Raw genomic sequence first — 16453 nt, forward strand, 5'->3', positions numbered from 1 at the left:
TCAACTCCTTCTCCTACCTTCAGACTTTATGACTATCTATTTGAAATGATTATCGGGGAGTCATTGGGAAAGGAGAGTTCAGCCTAATGGGAGATGGTATGGTGTTTTCTCGCTTCTCTCTGTGGTTATTCCACACTCCACCACTTGGCTTCTTACTTTCTTACTGGTGGCTTGCTGAGATGCAGCATCCTGTGGCTCCATCTTGGTGTAGCCACAGGGAAGGAGAGAGGTGAGAGTTCTTGGGGGAACTGGGACCTGGGAGACTTACATGAAACATACTGAAGTCCATGTCTTACCAGGTCATGCTAAAGGTGGAATGTTAGTTGGCAGACTGTGATGGCAGGTCTAGGAGTAAAGGTGTCAACAAGCAGATAGCACTCTCTGCATTTGGAGAAGCAAGGACAGGTAAATGGATACTATGAACAGTCACCAGGCTTAAGCAGTCTTGATAGGAGGTCACCCAAGAGATGAGGGGACTACAACAGGAAGAGGGTTTGAGATAAACTGGTTGGGCATGAATTAGAAAGGAGGAGGCATGCAAGTTATGCAGAGAGTACATTGCCCACATCAGAGAACCATACAGTATGGAGGCTTGTGTAGGGATACTTCCAAAGGACCTGCCAATGCTCCCGACTAGGTGCAAGGTAGGGAGCCTGACATGTGGAGAAGATCTCTATAGCCAAGGGGCAATCACAAACAGTACTAGCTAAGTAAATTGATGCTTCCCTATTTTCTCTAATCCCTCCTTCTCCTACTTTGTCACATTGAAGGGATGAAGCAAAGGAAGGGTGGAACAGCTCACAGCCCCCTTCCTCATTGCAAGGCCTCAAGCTACAGTTTTGGTAGAAACTGCAAGGATAATTGATGCTTGGAATTGCATACGAGATTGGGGTTGTGACTTGGAGTAGATTGAACTTGACTTTTCAATAGCTAAACAATGAGTCATTATCAAAATGAGATTGTTCTTATTATTGAAAGTGTTTGATCTGCCTGAGAGTTTTCTAGGGGTAGGGGCCAAGCAATTTTGAAGGAAAGTAGAAAAATGAAGTTCTTTCATATTTGGACCTCAAAAGCTCAGCATATTTAATATTAAATGAATGAATGGATTCAGGATTAGTGGTAATGGATTCCTATCATTGCACACTCCAAATCCCAGTTTCTCAGACTCCTGAGGTCCTTGTGGTCAGAAATGCCATTCATTCATTCATTCATTCTCTTATTCATTCAACTTTTAATTGGCTTCTCAGCTTGTGCCTAGCATTGACATAGGCCCTGGGGGGTCCTAAATGAGTGAGCTGGACCTCTGACACCCAGGAGCTTGCCTTGCCATTGAAGGAGGAATTTTGAAAGATTGAGCTCTGAAGAGCTCATTGAGCTCTGAAAGATGCCTCACACCTGAGTTGGGAGAGGACTGGGGTGTCAGCTCAAGATGGGAGTGCTATCATTCAGAGATCAGGTTTCCTGACTCTCTGCTCTGGCCCTGGCTTGCTCATTCATTCATTCATTCAAGAAATCTGTGTGAAGCACCTCCCTACTTTTAGGGTAATCTGATTGGCATCCTCCTTAGAGGGGCATCCCTGATGGGTAGATCTTCCAGCGTGACAAGCCTATTTCTCACTCTCTGAGAAATTCAGATAACAAGGAGATAGAGGTGTGGGTTAAATGTTTTGGAATCTGTATTTTCTATTAACTCTCCAACTTTTCCAGTTGCTCCCTGGTGCCGTGTTTACCTCAGACCAGAACTAATTCTCGAAAACAAGGCAGATTCCACTTGCTGGAGTCAGAACACTGAGGGCCTGAACATCTGCAGGGAAATGAGGAAGGCTCTGTGACAGTTATGGTGTTCCCCCCCAACCATCGGAAACCAACGTTTATCAGATAAACCAAACCATTGTTTATCTGAAATTCAAGTTTAACTGGGCAGCCTGTATGTTAATTTGTAAATCTGACATCCTTACCTAGGAAGGGTTCTCTTTGACCTAAGAAAGACCATGAGACTCATCTCTCGGGTTTTCAAGAACCTCTTCCCCTACAAATATTCTCTTCACCCCAGTAGGTGGGGCCCAGCTGGACCCTGCTGATGACCTTTCACAGCAAGCCTTTGTGGATGGTGCAGTGTGAAGACCTTACCCAGGGACCAGGAGACCTGGGTTCTAGACCATAGTCTGCCACCAACTGTCTGCCACCAACTGTGACTCTGCACAGGACAGTTTGCCTTTCTGGACATTTCCCTATTTAGAAATTCAAAAGTCACAGGTGGATTTAGCTTCAGAGTGCAATCAGGGCTGGAGCATTTGGCATTTGTCTACTCTGTACCCAGTTAGGGCTGTATCTGTGTGTGTGTGTGTGTGTGTGTGTGTGTGTGTGTGTATGCACGTGCTCGCACGTGCATGTGTGTGTTGAGGGATGCATGAGATCCCAAAATGCCCCAGATAATGCAGGACTTAAAAAGCCATGCTTTTTTGATTTTGTAGTTTGGAAATGACTCCTGTACTGACAGACAGTGGGGGGATGAGGAGCAGTTAGAGGCCCTGTCCTATTCTGTCTTAGTTTACCTCTCTCAGAATGACCCCACCCTCATACCTCCTGGCTCCTTGGAGAAAACAAAAGGTCTTTTCTATGTTCTTAGAATACAGCAGGCTCGCAAAAAATAACAAAAGCACAATGGCAGACTGTTGAGCTGAGATTGAAAAGGTTCAGCCATGGCGGCCCAGTGTCCACCCAGCTGCCTGGGGATCAGGTCGTCCCGTCTGGGAGGCTGCTCCCAACAGCCCTGTCTATTCATCCATTCAGTCTTGTTCTGAAGCATAAAGGAAAGACAAGGGGCAGCTCTATACAGAATTCGAAGGGAAGCCAGAGAAATGACTGCAACAAGAGGAGAGAAAAGTGCTTCCTTTCAAGTGCTGCTTTTATCCCTCACTCTCAGGTCACGGACATTCAGCAGGACAGAGAGAGAACTGAGATAAGCTGGACAAAGGCTGTGCCAGGGCTGGAAAACCAGCCAGCGCATCCTCAGAACTGCCTGGGGGGACAGAGTGACAGCATCAGGAGGGTCGAGATGTCTGTCACACCGAAGGAGAACAGTAATGGCTCTTGGTTCTAGGAGAGAAACTGGTGTGTGTCGTGGACATTGTTGTTGTGTGGCCCTGAGATCCCTCTGGCCAGCTCTCCATGTGCACCCTCAGCTGCTGTGGGTTTTGCTGCAAACACTGGCACCTGTGCCCTTTGTATATTGTCTTGGGAGGTGGAGTTGACTTGCCCAAAAGAGCTAGAGGGGCCTGGGAGTTCTATGCCCTTCCCCCAAACTCTTCCCTTCCTTGCTAAGGACAGGTGTGGGAGTACAGAGCCTCAGCTCCCCAAGGTGGACAAGGGCTCCCCATGATATCAGGCTGAGACTGGGGCCCCACTGAGATGTCCCTTACTTGGCTTCTTCCCCCTCAATATCCTGCTTCCCCCACTCTCTTACTGGTTTCCTCTTAATTAATGAATTATATAATTTATTAAGGAACTTATTATCTCTTAATCAACCATTTATATCTGAACTCTGGTCGCAGGGTCAGATTCTGATCTGATTACAATAGTGGGGCAACTCAGAGTTTGAACCCCAGGAGGACATTCCAGTTAACACTCCAGGTTCTCAGGCAGGAAGAGGATCAGAGGAGCATCAGCTTCAACCAGAAATAGAATTATCAAAATAGAATTATCACTTATTTATTTATTTATTTGTTTTTGCGGTATGCAGGCCTCTCATTGTTGTGGCCTCTCCCGTTGTGGAGCACAGGCTCCGGACGCACAGGCTCAGCGGCCATGGCTCACGGGCCCAGCTGCTCCGCGGCATGTGGGATCTTCCCGGACCGGGGCACAAACCTGTGTCCCCTACATTGGCAGGCGGACTCTCAACTACTGTGCCACCAGGGAAGCACTTATCCTTTATTTTGAAATGTATTGTTCTGGGTATTAACATTTACAGGTGTTATAGTATTATTAGAACATGTTTTTATCCATATAAATTATACTCTTTTTTTTTGTATATAATGCTTTTTGTCTTGAATTCTACTTTGTCTATAACTCCCAGGTGGTGGTTGTACTGGCTAGAACTATCATTTAGAAGACCCCAGACGTCTCATGGAGGAAGAGGGGTGGATGCTAGGAGCAGGGGCTCCTAGAGGTCTGCATCACAATCTCTCACATTTGTGTCTTCACTTGGGGATCTTTGAAGTAATTTATACAGGAGACTCTTAATTTACTGGTTAAGACCACATGTTTTAGATTCAGACAGACCTGTGTTTCTGTCTCACTTCTGATTCTCACTAGCAGTGTGACCCAGGGCAAGTTACTCAAACTGTCTGAGCCTTAGTTACCTCATCTATAAAATGCGACTAATGGTGGTTCATACTTCAGAGGGTAGTTGAAGGGTTAAATGAGCTCATGTGTGTACCTGCCTGCTGGTGGTGAGTGTGTTGTTTCTGGTCCCTGATTCTCAGTGTAAACATAAAATAGAAGCCCACAGTCTCTGTTTTAACCAGGATGTCGTTCCAAGGGGGGATATGCCAACTGCTAAATAATGCAGCCAGCCCATAATTTTTTCAAGAGTCGTTATGGCAACCATATTTTTTAAAGTCACTAAAAGTTGGCAAAGAACATGAAATTGTGACTGGGTGACAACCAAAAACGATGGGATGACATAAATAAACCTGGGAAGAAAGGAGAGGAAGGAACTAAGAATACGAGATGCAGGTAGGGAAACACGTCCTCAGGTCAGGATAATTATATGTGTTTGAGCTGGGGTTGGGAATCTGTCCCTGGTTTGAACAGAATGAAGGATGTGAATTTGGAATGGGCATTGTTACATGGTCTGCAGCCCTCCCTATCAAGGCTGCCTGAGCCATTCTTCCACTTGCTGGACACCCCTGGAAGGAGAGGAGGGATTATCGCCCACCAACTGGAACAAAGGGTCCTGGCTTGAGCTTCTTAGTCCTGTGGCCCTCCTTCCTTTTGCTTCTGTCCCACCTGCCTGTGTCTCCACTGGGAGCTCCCTTGTGGGAGACATGCCTTCCTTGTCCTCTCTCCATAAATTCCCAATTAACTCCTAGCATTAGAGAAGTACTAGGTATCCACTGCCCAGGAGTGGGTCTCACTCAGGCCAGGAGAGCTCATGTCTGAAGCTGTCATGGTTGCAGGAGAAATGAAAGGTCTGACAAGAGAAACGAAGGGTCTGCTTGTACTCTTTGCCCACCCCAGGTTCATTTTCTGCCCTTCTCTGCCCTGCTCTGTGCTTGGAGACTGACTGTATAGATGGCATTTTTTTTTGGCTTACGTGCCAGCTGGATTCTGGTTGGGTTTGACCAATGGAAGGCACCTGAGACTGGAGGGCAGCAGGAGAGAGAGGTCAGGGTATACTACTCCCTGCTCTGACAGTGGCTCCATCCCTCCAGTAGTGTCCCCACCCCAGTGGCTCCAGCTCTTACTGGGCTCCTGTGTCACCATTTCCTTCTCTTGCTTTCCAGTCCTAAGGGTGATAAAGCTGCCCTTTGCTGCAGGTCTCTGGGAGACCAATCACCCCTTGTTGGTTCCCTTATCCCCGCCTACACCTCTGTAAATATGCTCGTCATTAAAGTCTTTTCATTTGAACCAGCTGAGTTGAATTCAATTCCTACTGATTCCAACTGGCACATGGAGAAAGAGTAAAGGCATCTAGGATATTAATTTAGTTTCTGAGGCAGCAGGGGTGCAGGTTAGAGGGGGGAAGGAGGTATAACAAACCTGGGAGATATGGGAGAAGGACCCAGGAATCAAGCCCAATAGCAGAGCTCGGTCACATGTGTCTAAATTACAGGTCATTGTTATTGGTCTGTGCTGGTGCTGAAACATGGGAGACATCCTCTGGGGAAGGAGGAGGCAGGGGTCTTTGCACAGTAGAAATACCCACACTGGGAGCAAAGTTGCATCTTCACTCTGGGGAATCTTTCTGCATCCAGCAGGGCTCAGTCCCAATGGGGTGGGAAACCCAGAGCTGTGCATGAGACCAGAACCAGCCAATAGGCTGAGAGTCATGAGAGCGAGCTAGTTCTGCCAGAAAAACTGGAGCAGGTAATATGGATGAAGGCAGGGAGGTTTAGGGTTACTCTCATGGTCTTAGTAAAGCCTGAGTAGGGATGAGATCTGGGGTAGGCAGGAATAGACACAAATCAACTGGTGATAAATGTATGATGGCAGAATCATAGCTCATGAGTTATGCAGCTTTAGCTGGCTCTTTAGTGCTTGTAGGGGACGGAAAGGATTATTGTGATAAAGATGAGTAAAGAAAAAAAAAAGATGGGTAAAGACACTTGAAAGCAGTGTCTCTGGCACAGAAAGCACAATTGCAGAATATATTTAGGAAGTAAGTTGTCAGCGTGTTATGCTGGTACTATACATTTCACTGGATTTGGGTAAAGTCATCCTTGGGCCAGGCTCCCAGCTTCCTAGTCTTGTGTCAGAGGAGTTTCTTTTAAGTCTTTTATGAGATATCCAACTGGCAGTAGCCAGGGCATCATGGCTCTCATCTACACCTCTGTTCCCTTTGTTGCTGATGACACAGGAATGCCTGGACACCACTCTCCCCCCACCCATTAGATGTTGCTGTCTCTCTCTTTGCATTAGCAAAGGCTGAAGGGGGGCAGAGCCACATTTTCCTGTTCTGTCCTGTCCCTTAATCCCTTTCAGCACCTCCACAATAAAGTATAAGGGTAGGTAGGAGGTGTAAATTTTCAGTAAAAAAAGTCAAGTGTTTAAAATCTCACTTTATTTCCCTATTACTGAGATTAAATTAGCTCTTGAGCCTTGATTTCCACATTTTGGAGAAAACTTGATTTTGCCAATTCCCTACATACATGCATCTGTAATCTGGGGCTTTCTATTCTATTTCATTGGCCTATATGTTTATCCCTTCTGTGAATACCTCATTCTTCCAATTACTATAACTTTATAATAAATATTGCTTTCTGATAGACTAAGTCCCTTCTTCAAAGATGTGCCTTGGCTTGAATCTGGGATAAGCTTGTCAAGTTCACTACTGATTTTTGTTTCTGGATCTTGTAGCCAACTACCTTGCTGTACTCTCTTATTAATTTTATTAGGTTTTACTAGATTACTTTGGATTTTATTTGCAGACAATCATATTATCTGCAAATAATTACAATGGCATTCTTCATTTCTAATCCTTGTAATGTTTTGTTCCTTGTCTTATTAGGCTGACTTCTAGTACAGGTTGAATGGAAGGGATGAGAGGAGACATTCATATCTTGTTCTTGCTTTAAAAGGGTACACCAGTTTCTGTTTAATGTTCATTGTGGGGCTCCCACTCACTCTTTTAGAAACTCTATTATCTACTCAAGGGATCTGTCTCTCCCAGGATCTGCCCCTCTCCCCTTGGCAGTACTTTCTCTAGTGCTAAGGAACTCCATCCATGAGAATGTCCTGGGGCTCCAGAAGGGCTGTGCAAGGTAGCTTTTGACATTGCAGTTCCCACAGCACAGCCCAGGGTGAGTTCTTTCTTCCTGAACTTCTCCCCATCTACATATTTTGCAGGCACACTTCTTCATCCTTCACATTTTCCAGTGAGCGCCTGTTGAATCAGGTGGAAAGGCATCTCTCTCTCTGCTCCCTGCCCCCTTCCTCCCTCCTTCTCACTCTCTTTTTTCTTTCTCTCTCCAAAGATAAACAATAATTGTCAGAGATAGTTAAAACCCACGAGGAGGAAGAATAACATTTTCCTTCATGCTCCATAATTTTCAAGACCACCTCTCCTCAGTGAAGTTAAACTTCACATTTTTATGTGGAAGATTCTTGGCTCCTTTCTTTTGTCTCAAACTCCCCCTTCAGACTGTGCACCTGGGTCCACTGGGATTAAGAAATAGCACTATCTCAATAATTGTTCCCTCAGCTCTGCAAAGATTGACTTTGAAAAGCTTTGAAATTGTCACATGAAGGCTCAAAGTCTTAGCCAAGGGCTACCCTCCTTTCCACTCTGGGATGGGGACAGCATGTGGTTTTCTTCTTGTTGTTCCATAGTAATGCTATAGAGCAGATGAGGTGTAGCTTTCAAGTTTTTTTTTTTTAAATGGGGTAAAAAGACTGTTTCCCTAGACATGTGGTCTCCAGAAAGTGTGGTCTGTGGTTTGGTTAAATGTGTGTGTTTTCATTGCAGACCTTTCTTTCTAAGAGCTTTCAATTTGTGGCAGATGTGTAGGAAGGAGGGGCATCAGGGATGCTGCAAAAAGTGGCAATTTGACCAAGTCAAACCTTGGACTCTGGTTTTATTCAACTAGCACCTCAAGTTATGTCTTGTGGCAAACAAAATATGAACTTGAGAGATTACAGTTAGTTCTCATTATTCACAGTAGTTATGTTCTATAAAGCCACCACAAACAATGAATTAGTGAACATTGAACTAATGCTTTTAAGGGAATTATAGGGTTAGTTTCCTGCAAATTTCTGGTCACAACATTTTTGTCAACCAATCAACACATGACCTTGTTTTACGTGTGTTTCTGTTTAAAGACACTTTATTTAATTTATACTGTTAATTCACCAACACTCATGGCCCATAGTACTCCAATTCATGCCTGAATGAAGCTTATCTAATGCATATATTTTCTCTTTCATCTTGTGCTTAGGAGCACTGAACAGACCTTCAGCTGTCATTTAAACAGCAAAACCGACACCAAAAAGCATGAGAGTGCAAAAACCACGGCACTACATAGAACATGATAAGGACACTGGTTTACACTATGAGAGCTGAAACAAGAAGGCAGAGTATCAGTTTGTTTGACCTCCACTGGGAACATGTGTGTTGTGTGACTCAAATTTTTCCCTGCTCTGCACATGCCTGTGAATGACCATGAAAGTGTCATGAATATTGATTTGGGGGTTACAAATAAATTTTAGCATGTAGCAGAATTCACAAATATAGAATCTGAGAATAATGAGGATTGACTGTACATAGAAAAGAGGCTGTCCATTAAAAACATCTATTTCTTAAAAATACCCTACAAACTTATTGTTTGAACAACTCTTGGATGAAGTTAGGTGTTTTGTGCTTCCAGCAGCTATTCACAGGGGAGCTCAGAGAACAACTCACATTTCAATTTGTCCAATGATCTCACTCCTACCTCAAGGACTTCCAAGTTGGGCAGTGGTTGGGTGATTTAACCATCTTTAAATGATGAAGTGAAATGACACTGAGGTTTAAACATGTTTCCACATGTCAAATGTGCCTCACAGAGCCTGGCAACAAAGAAGGTGGCAATACAGGTGTTTTCTTATTTACTATACTTTCCCCTAATTTGATCACCTCTTCTTTTTTCTCTTAAGAGAGGTGAGGATATTTGGTAATGGAGAGGGTGTGGGTGAACCTCTCCTGCTTAGGAATTCCTAAATTTCTAAGGAGGAGTCATCCTGGAATTATTGCATAAGAGCAGATCCTGTGAAGTCTACAGAGGCAAGTACTTGGCCTCTGACATGTTTTCTGACATCTTCATGGCCTGAAAGGTCTGACAAGTGTGTCCAAGTGGGAGGGAATTCGGACATGTAGTTCTGCTTTGACTTCAGTCTGCTCTAGGATTTCCTCCTGGCCTTTGATCTCTATCTGTGGCAAATAGCTCCCACCCTGTTGACCTACACATCAGAGACAGAGATGGAGCCATCACTGGTTGAGGAGCTGAGCACATCAGTGCTGTTCCTTGAGGATGAGTTTGCTTCTGACTGCCTGGACTCTGCCCGATCCTCCTGCTTTTATTGCTCTCTCTAAACTTGATCCTTAGTCTGCCTTGACTGGCAGTATTGCCTGTCCATTTCTGTACCTTATGTGCTTTCCAGATCAGCCTCAACATATAGCTCTCCTCACTGATAGAGGGTAAGTATCCAGCCAGAGTCATGCAGTTTGGGAAGGACCAAAGTACTACTGATTATTCAGCCTCAAAGATAGTGATGGAATTGGTGCCTGGGTGAATTAGTTTCCTATTATTGCTTTAAAAAATTAACACAAACTTAGTGGCTTAAAACAACACAGGTTTATTCTCTTATAGTTCTGGAGGTCAGAAGTCCAAAAAGTGTTTGTGAGGTGTCAACAGGGTTGCATTCCTTCTGGAAACTTTAGGAGAGAATTTGTTTTGTTGCTTTTTTTCAGCTTTTAGAAGGTGTCTGCATTCCTTGGCTTGTGGCTTCTTCCTCCATCTTCAAAGCACATCATTCCAGCCTCTGTTTTTGTCACCACATCTCCTTTTTCTGACTTTGTCCTTCTTATATTCCTCTTATAAGGATGCTTGTAATTACTTTGGGCTCACCCCAGATAATACAAAATTATCTCCTAGTCTCAAGATGCTTAACTTAATCATACAAACAAAGTTTCCTTTCTCATAAGATTACATATTGACAGTTCCTAGAGATTAGGATGTGGACATATTTAGGAGGTCATTATTCAGCCTACTATACTGAGGAATAGAAGGCTCATTCAGAACTACTTCAGTGGGTTTGTAAACCCAAAGTTAAGAGATACTTTTAGCTAAAATACTGCTTGGAGCAAAGAAGTCAGGCTCAGGTGGAGTAATGTGAGAACCAGAAATATCAACACCATGTATTTCTATGATTGCTATAATAAGAATAACCATGGAGCAGAAGCTGGGGTTGTCCCTTCATTAAGTGAAGCTCAGAGATCTGGAAAGCAATGGCCTAATTATAAAATAAAAATTCTGTTGTGAAAACAGTGTAGCTGTGGGTGGCAATGCTTTCCTGGGTCAGCTATGGACCCCCGCAGTTTTCTGCTTCTTCCCGCTGACACTCCCTCAACTCTCTGCAGATGGTAGATGGTGATGATAGTAATGAGGAGGAAGAGAAAGAGGAGAACTAATTCCCAGAGTTCACAGCTGCCTCTATATGGAACAATAACCATTTGCTGAAATAAAATAAAAATGCAGAACTTCAGGCATACTGAGTGAGAATGCCAAATCGTGCTTGAAGCCTTTTGCAAAATTTCCTGTTAGCTGATGTAGCTCAAACAATGAGCTCGAATGAGAAGGAATTCATCCAATTATTTCCTGTCCACTGCATATCCCCATTCAGGGGTCCAGACCTTTAATAATCTGGCCTTCTCTAGGTTCAGTCAAGTAATGGATAAAATCTTTAGATGGTCATAGATGCTTTAATCAATGTTATTCCAACCATCTATAAATCTAACTAATCAAAATATCAAAGTATTGAAAGTTTAACTGAGATAAAGAAAAGATAGAGCCTTGACATTCATGAAGGACTCATCCTCCACCTTTGGAAATCCCCAATTGTATCACTAGCACTACAGCATATAATTTCTTCCATAAAATGCAATTTTTTTCCACAGGCTGTAGCTTTTGTGGAAGTATTGTGAATCACTTCTTGTTTCTCTATAAAACATATTCAATTTATTCATGCCATGGATCGGAATAAGCAAACATATCATTATAGTAATGTATCTGAACTTCTATTCTCTGGTTAAGAACTATCATTTTCTTAAAGGATCCTTAACTTCTCACCTACCTAATATTTTCATTCTTTCTTCATTTTCAACAATAGCACCAGCTTCCATCACCAAAGAGCCATTGGCTTTCTTTTAGGGGGATATACATTTTTAAACTAAGAGATATAGTCTTTCATGATTTCAATTTCTTTTCCTCTTTTCTCTCCATCCCAGTCCCCAATTTCTGCTGCTTTTTCATCCTTGTTATATGTGCAGTGTTGGCTGACATGACACTTGGATGTATGGAGAAAACATAGCTTCTTGACTTTTCTATCACTGATCAAAGCTTTATGAACCCCTGTCTCATTGGGAGGTAGAGAACAAACTTAAACTTAGCTATTAATAACATATAGTCTTTTTGAACTTAAGTATACTCCATTCAGCTTAAATCACCCACTTTCAGATAAATGAAACGTTTTGGTTTTCAGCCCCTTCTTACTCCTTCCAAATATAGTGGAGTTTCCGTGACTGCGTGTTGGAGGAGCATAAAAGGAATTCTCAGAATCACATGCTGTTATGTGGATTCTGGATCCTTGCTGGCCGTGCTGCAGGATGGGTTGTTGAAAAATAATGATTCCAACTAGTCTTTTGGAGTCTATGGTTCTGGCTATTTGTACTTGATTGCAAAGGTCTCACACAAAATGGCCTTTTTGACCCAACCCCAGGCTTCTGTCCATCCATCTGTGACCCCTAAGTGGGGCACATGCGAATTTATGGATCCCTACACCTCACTGCTTGTTGTGAGGTATCAAGGTGCTACATCAGACTCCTCTGTCTTGCAGCTTCCTCCACTGCTGGGCTCCTCTTAGAGGTCTAGGGCCTCCCCCAGTGAAACCTGGGCAAGTGTTTCATTGGTGCCCCCATGCCCCATGATCTTAGGCTTCTCTATTACTTAGGTGCTTCTATTGCATCCTCACCTCCACCACCTAGATTTAGACCCTGAAGGAGAAAGCAAAGACAAATGCATCTGGTCTTTAACTTGTTTCTTTCTTTCCCACAACCATGGGGACTGGAAGGGGTAGGCGCTCTTTCCTTCTTCCTGTGTGGAAGGGACTTCCCCTACATCATTGTCTCCTTCCTGAGGGTCATTAATCTTTCTGGTTCAGTCTCAATGATGGAAGGGCATCTTCTTTATGCTATGGAAGATATCCTGTGATTTGAGCTGGCCAGGTACAGTTGGGAGTCCAAGATGGCTAGAGACTTGGAGTCACAGAAGATGAAAATACTCTGGTTGAATAATTCCCAAATAGTATATCCATTATATGTGACACAATACTCTGGATTCCTCTAGGAGAAATTCTGTTCCCAGAATTAATCATTCTAAAAATAACAGCTAATATTATTGACTGCTTATGTTGTGCTAGGCATTTTTCTAAGATATATATTTGAACCACATATAATCCTATGATGTAAATACTATTATCATTCCTATTTTATAGATGAAGGGGTAAGGGGTATAGTAAAATTCGCATGGTTCAGTATGATTTACTATTTGAACATGATTCTGACTGTGAATCCCAGGCTCTTTCAGTACACTTCTTTCTTCATCCTGCTGCTGGAGTTTGTTCTCCCTTTAAACACTCTGCATTCTATGTGTTTGTCAAATCAAACTATTTTCTGTTCCACTTATATTCTATCTCATTTCTCCTCTTCTATGTCTTTGCTCATTCTGTCCTCTTTGCCTAGAATATCGTCTTCCCACCATGCTCCATCTTCCAGAGCTCTGCCTAACTACTTCCCTACTCCAAAGTTTCTCTGATTCCCATGGCCAGAAGGAATCTGTCTTCTAAATTCTCTCCATTTTTGTGCTTACGGTATCTCAACCTCAACATGGAATTAATCATATATCATTTCAAGAGTCACTTTCAGATTCAGGCTTGCACTCCCATTTTTGTACAGCCAGCACAGAGACTGGCTGAGTGGGCGGAAGACCTTCTTCTGCACACACTGGACCATCCCTGCTGCAGAGTTCAGTCAAAGTATTGTGTCAGGAACCTGCCTAGGAGCTGGATCCAGAGCTGGTAACCTACAGTCAGCATTAAATGAGATTCTGGAGATGACCTCTTTCATCTCAGCCTGTGACTCATACGTGGAAATTCAGTTAACAAAGGGATGGAAAGACCTTGCATCTATATGAAATTCTGTTCCAAGAGCTGACCACCTGCTTCTTGGAGGCAAACCCCTGCCTACTTCCCTCTATTCGATAACTACTTATTCTTTTCAAGTTCCAATGAATCCCTCACCTCCCGCCAATTTGTTTTATCTGAAGAAAGTGCCAAACACATTTTTTTTTACACCAGCTTATCTCTCGGGAATATTGTCCTGTATTTGGAGCTCTTTAAGCATCTGTAAAGGAGTAAGTGGTTCAAGCAACCCAAGGAGGTGATGTGTAGCCTGGTTGGTGTACCTCAGGAGAGAGGCTGACCTGGTGACCAGAAGGCATTTGGTTCCTGGGAGGCATGAAGAAGGACCACTGCTCAGGATCAGCCAGCTGGAACTTGTGTGATGATTGCACACTCTGGCCTTGGACTTGCTTTGCCTTTGAATATGAGAAAGTCCTTTTCCCCACCGCTTACTTTTCCTAGGGCCAGGGTCCCCTCTTCATAATCTGCTTTCCCACATGGCTCCAGCATCACATATAAATAGTTCCATGTATGTTCAAGGCAAATGTGCTCAGACCTCTCCCTGAGGGGGCATTTCTCTCAATAGGAGAAAAGAAAGGCAGGAGCGCTAGAGTGACCCTGGTGTAATTCTGATTTCTCTGGAACCCTGGGGTCTAGATTATGAAGTCCCTTGGATGGATGCACTCTTTGCTTGCCAGAAGGAAGGAAGGTATCTTTTGTGCAGATTAAGATTCTCCCAGGAGGTCAGAAACCAGTTTAAATGGCCCTTTAAACATTCTTAGAGGAAGTCCCCTCCTTTGGACACAGGAGGGCAGTTACTGAATGCAGCTCACTAGACCAGAGTGAGACCTGGGGGCAATGTTGTGGCTCCAGCAAATGTTAGTGTTAGCTGTGCATCCTTAAGCAAGTCATTTCCTCATTTGAAATTCAGATCTTCTCACCTAAGAAAGGAGTGAGTTGAGTTACATGTCCTAAAAGGCCTTTTCCTGCTTTGGTGTCCTATTGAGGTGTAGTTGTGTGTGTGTGTGTGTGTGTGTGTGTTTTCCTGAGCCCAAGGGAGAGATAACAGTTAAATTGAGGAGATACGATTCAAAGCCAAAAATTTCCCCTAGAAATAGAACTACTTTAAGTCTTCTAACCACCTCATGTGTCACTTTTTCCTTCAGAAGTCTGCAATTGGTTTTTATCCATGAAGGGCCTGAAGCCATCTTTTGATTTCAACTTGAGAATCAACTTATTTTTGATGTTGGATGCTGAAAGAAAAATCTAATAGCTTCATCACAAAGCCATCCTTCTCTTATTCTGGCCAAGGAAATGGATCCATTTTGCCAAAGGAGATTAAATTTCCAATATATAATAGTATATATGAATGTTTATATATCTCAGTGCATTAAAAGTATCTTAAGCTTAGTATTAATTAGTCTTGAAAAGAAAAGTGTAAGCACAAGTGCAATTAATTTATTACGTTAACACCAGTTAGAGGAATGAACAGTCTCCATGCAAACAGCAGTTTTCATTAAACAAACAAGATGATTTTAAAATGAAAGGGTAACGTGAACATGGAGTAGCGGTTCTTTGATTTATTTGCATGCATGAGTACACTCCTGGGCTGGCAGCTTGAGGGACGTGACCAAGATGAGGCTCGTTGCTGGTGTGAGCTGCCACTGTTCTAAAGATGCCTTCAAGAACTTCCTTCTCTGTTGCAAGGTTGAATTGTTTAAATGGCTATCACTTCATTGATATGTAAATATACTAACATATAGAAGATTAGCAGGGAAAATGCTTCAACAGTGTGGTTAAGTTTCCATATGTTAATAATTTCATTTGATAACAGCATAACACTTTAATTCACTGGAAAATCACAAATCTCACCAATAGTTACAAAAGTTGTTTCAGTTAAATTTAAATGAAGGGAGGATGGTATGTTTTAGTATAAAAAGGAAAAAGGGACTGAATTCTTTTGACAGACACAATTGGTAACAGTGTACTCTTAAAGAATCATCTTTAGGAGAAGAGTCAGGACAGGGGTAATAAATAAAAATGCAGTTATCATATTTGTGAAAATGCAGATAACCCCAAAATATTTACTTGCTTGGCTTTAGAATGCATTGTGTAATTTTGTCTAATCAGAATTTATAAACAATTTGGCTTAGCCTAATGTTAAAGTGAGTTTGCATTTTCTGAGGGTACAATGATTGGGCTGAAGGTGAACATGCTGGGTGGTGATGGAGGAAAATGTTGGTTGAAACATCACTGTTGGATTAAAAACACCAACAATTAATTAAACACACACACATACACACACAGACAAGCAAACAACTAAATAACCCTGTCACTATAGAAGAGCAGGAATTGCCCAAATGTGGGTCATTTGGGTCAATCCCAAACCATTTGTATAGACTCTGCTTCAAAATGAATCAGGAAGAAATGAAGACAACTACGCACAATTACCACAGGTGTGTGATTATACAAACAGACTTAGGCAGCCCTGGGATGTGCTGTTTAGCAACATGCAGGGAAGACTATCAACACTTCTATGACCACAGGGATACTGAAAGTTTGGAGTGGGGTGTGGGTAACTGAGACTCTGAAGTTGAATCTTTCTGATTATAACCCAGGACAAGGATTCCTTTTTTGCCCTGATGTAGATGGACTGCACTGAGAAGAGTTCAGGGATCACTGGTCCATAGACTAAGGATGAAAAAGTGGAAGTGTTTCTCCATAATAAGCCACAGTGGATGGGGTCCAAACAAATCATTCAATATCTCTTATCCATTCTCATCACTTGTATAGTTGAAAA

This window comes from Lagenorhynchus albirostris, chromosome 15 (assembly GCF_949774975.1).
Source record: "Lagenorhynchus albirostris chromosome 15, mLagAlb1.1, whole genome shotgun sequence".
Taxonomy (NCBI): Eukaryota; Metazoa; Chordata; class Mammalia; order Artiodactyla; family Delphinidae; genus Lagenorhynchus; species Lagenorhynchus albirostris.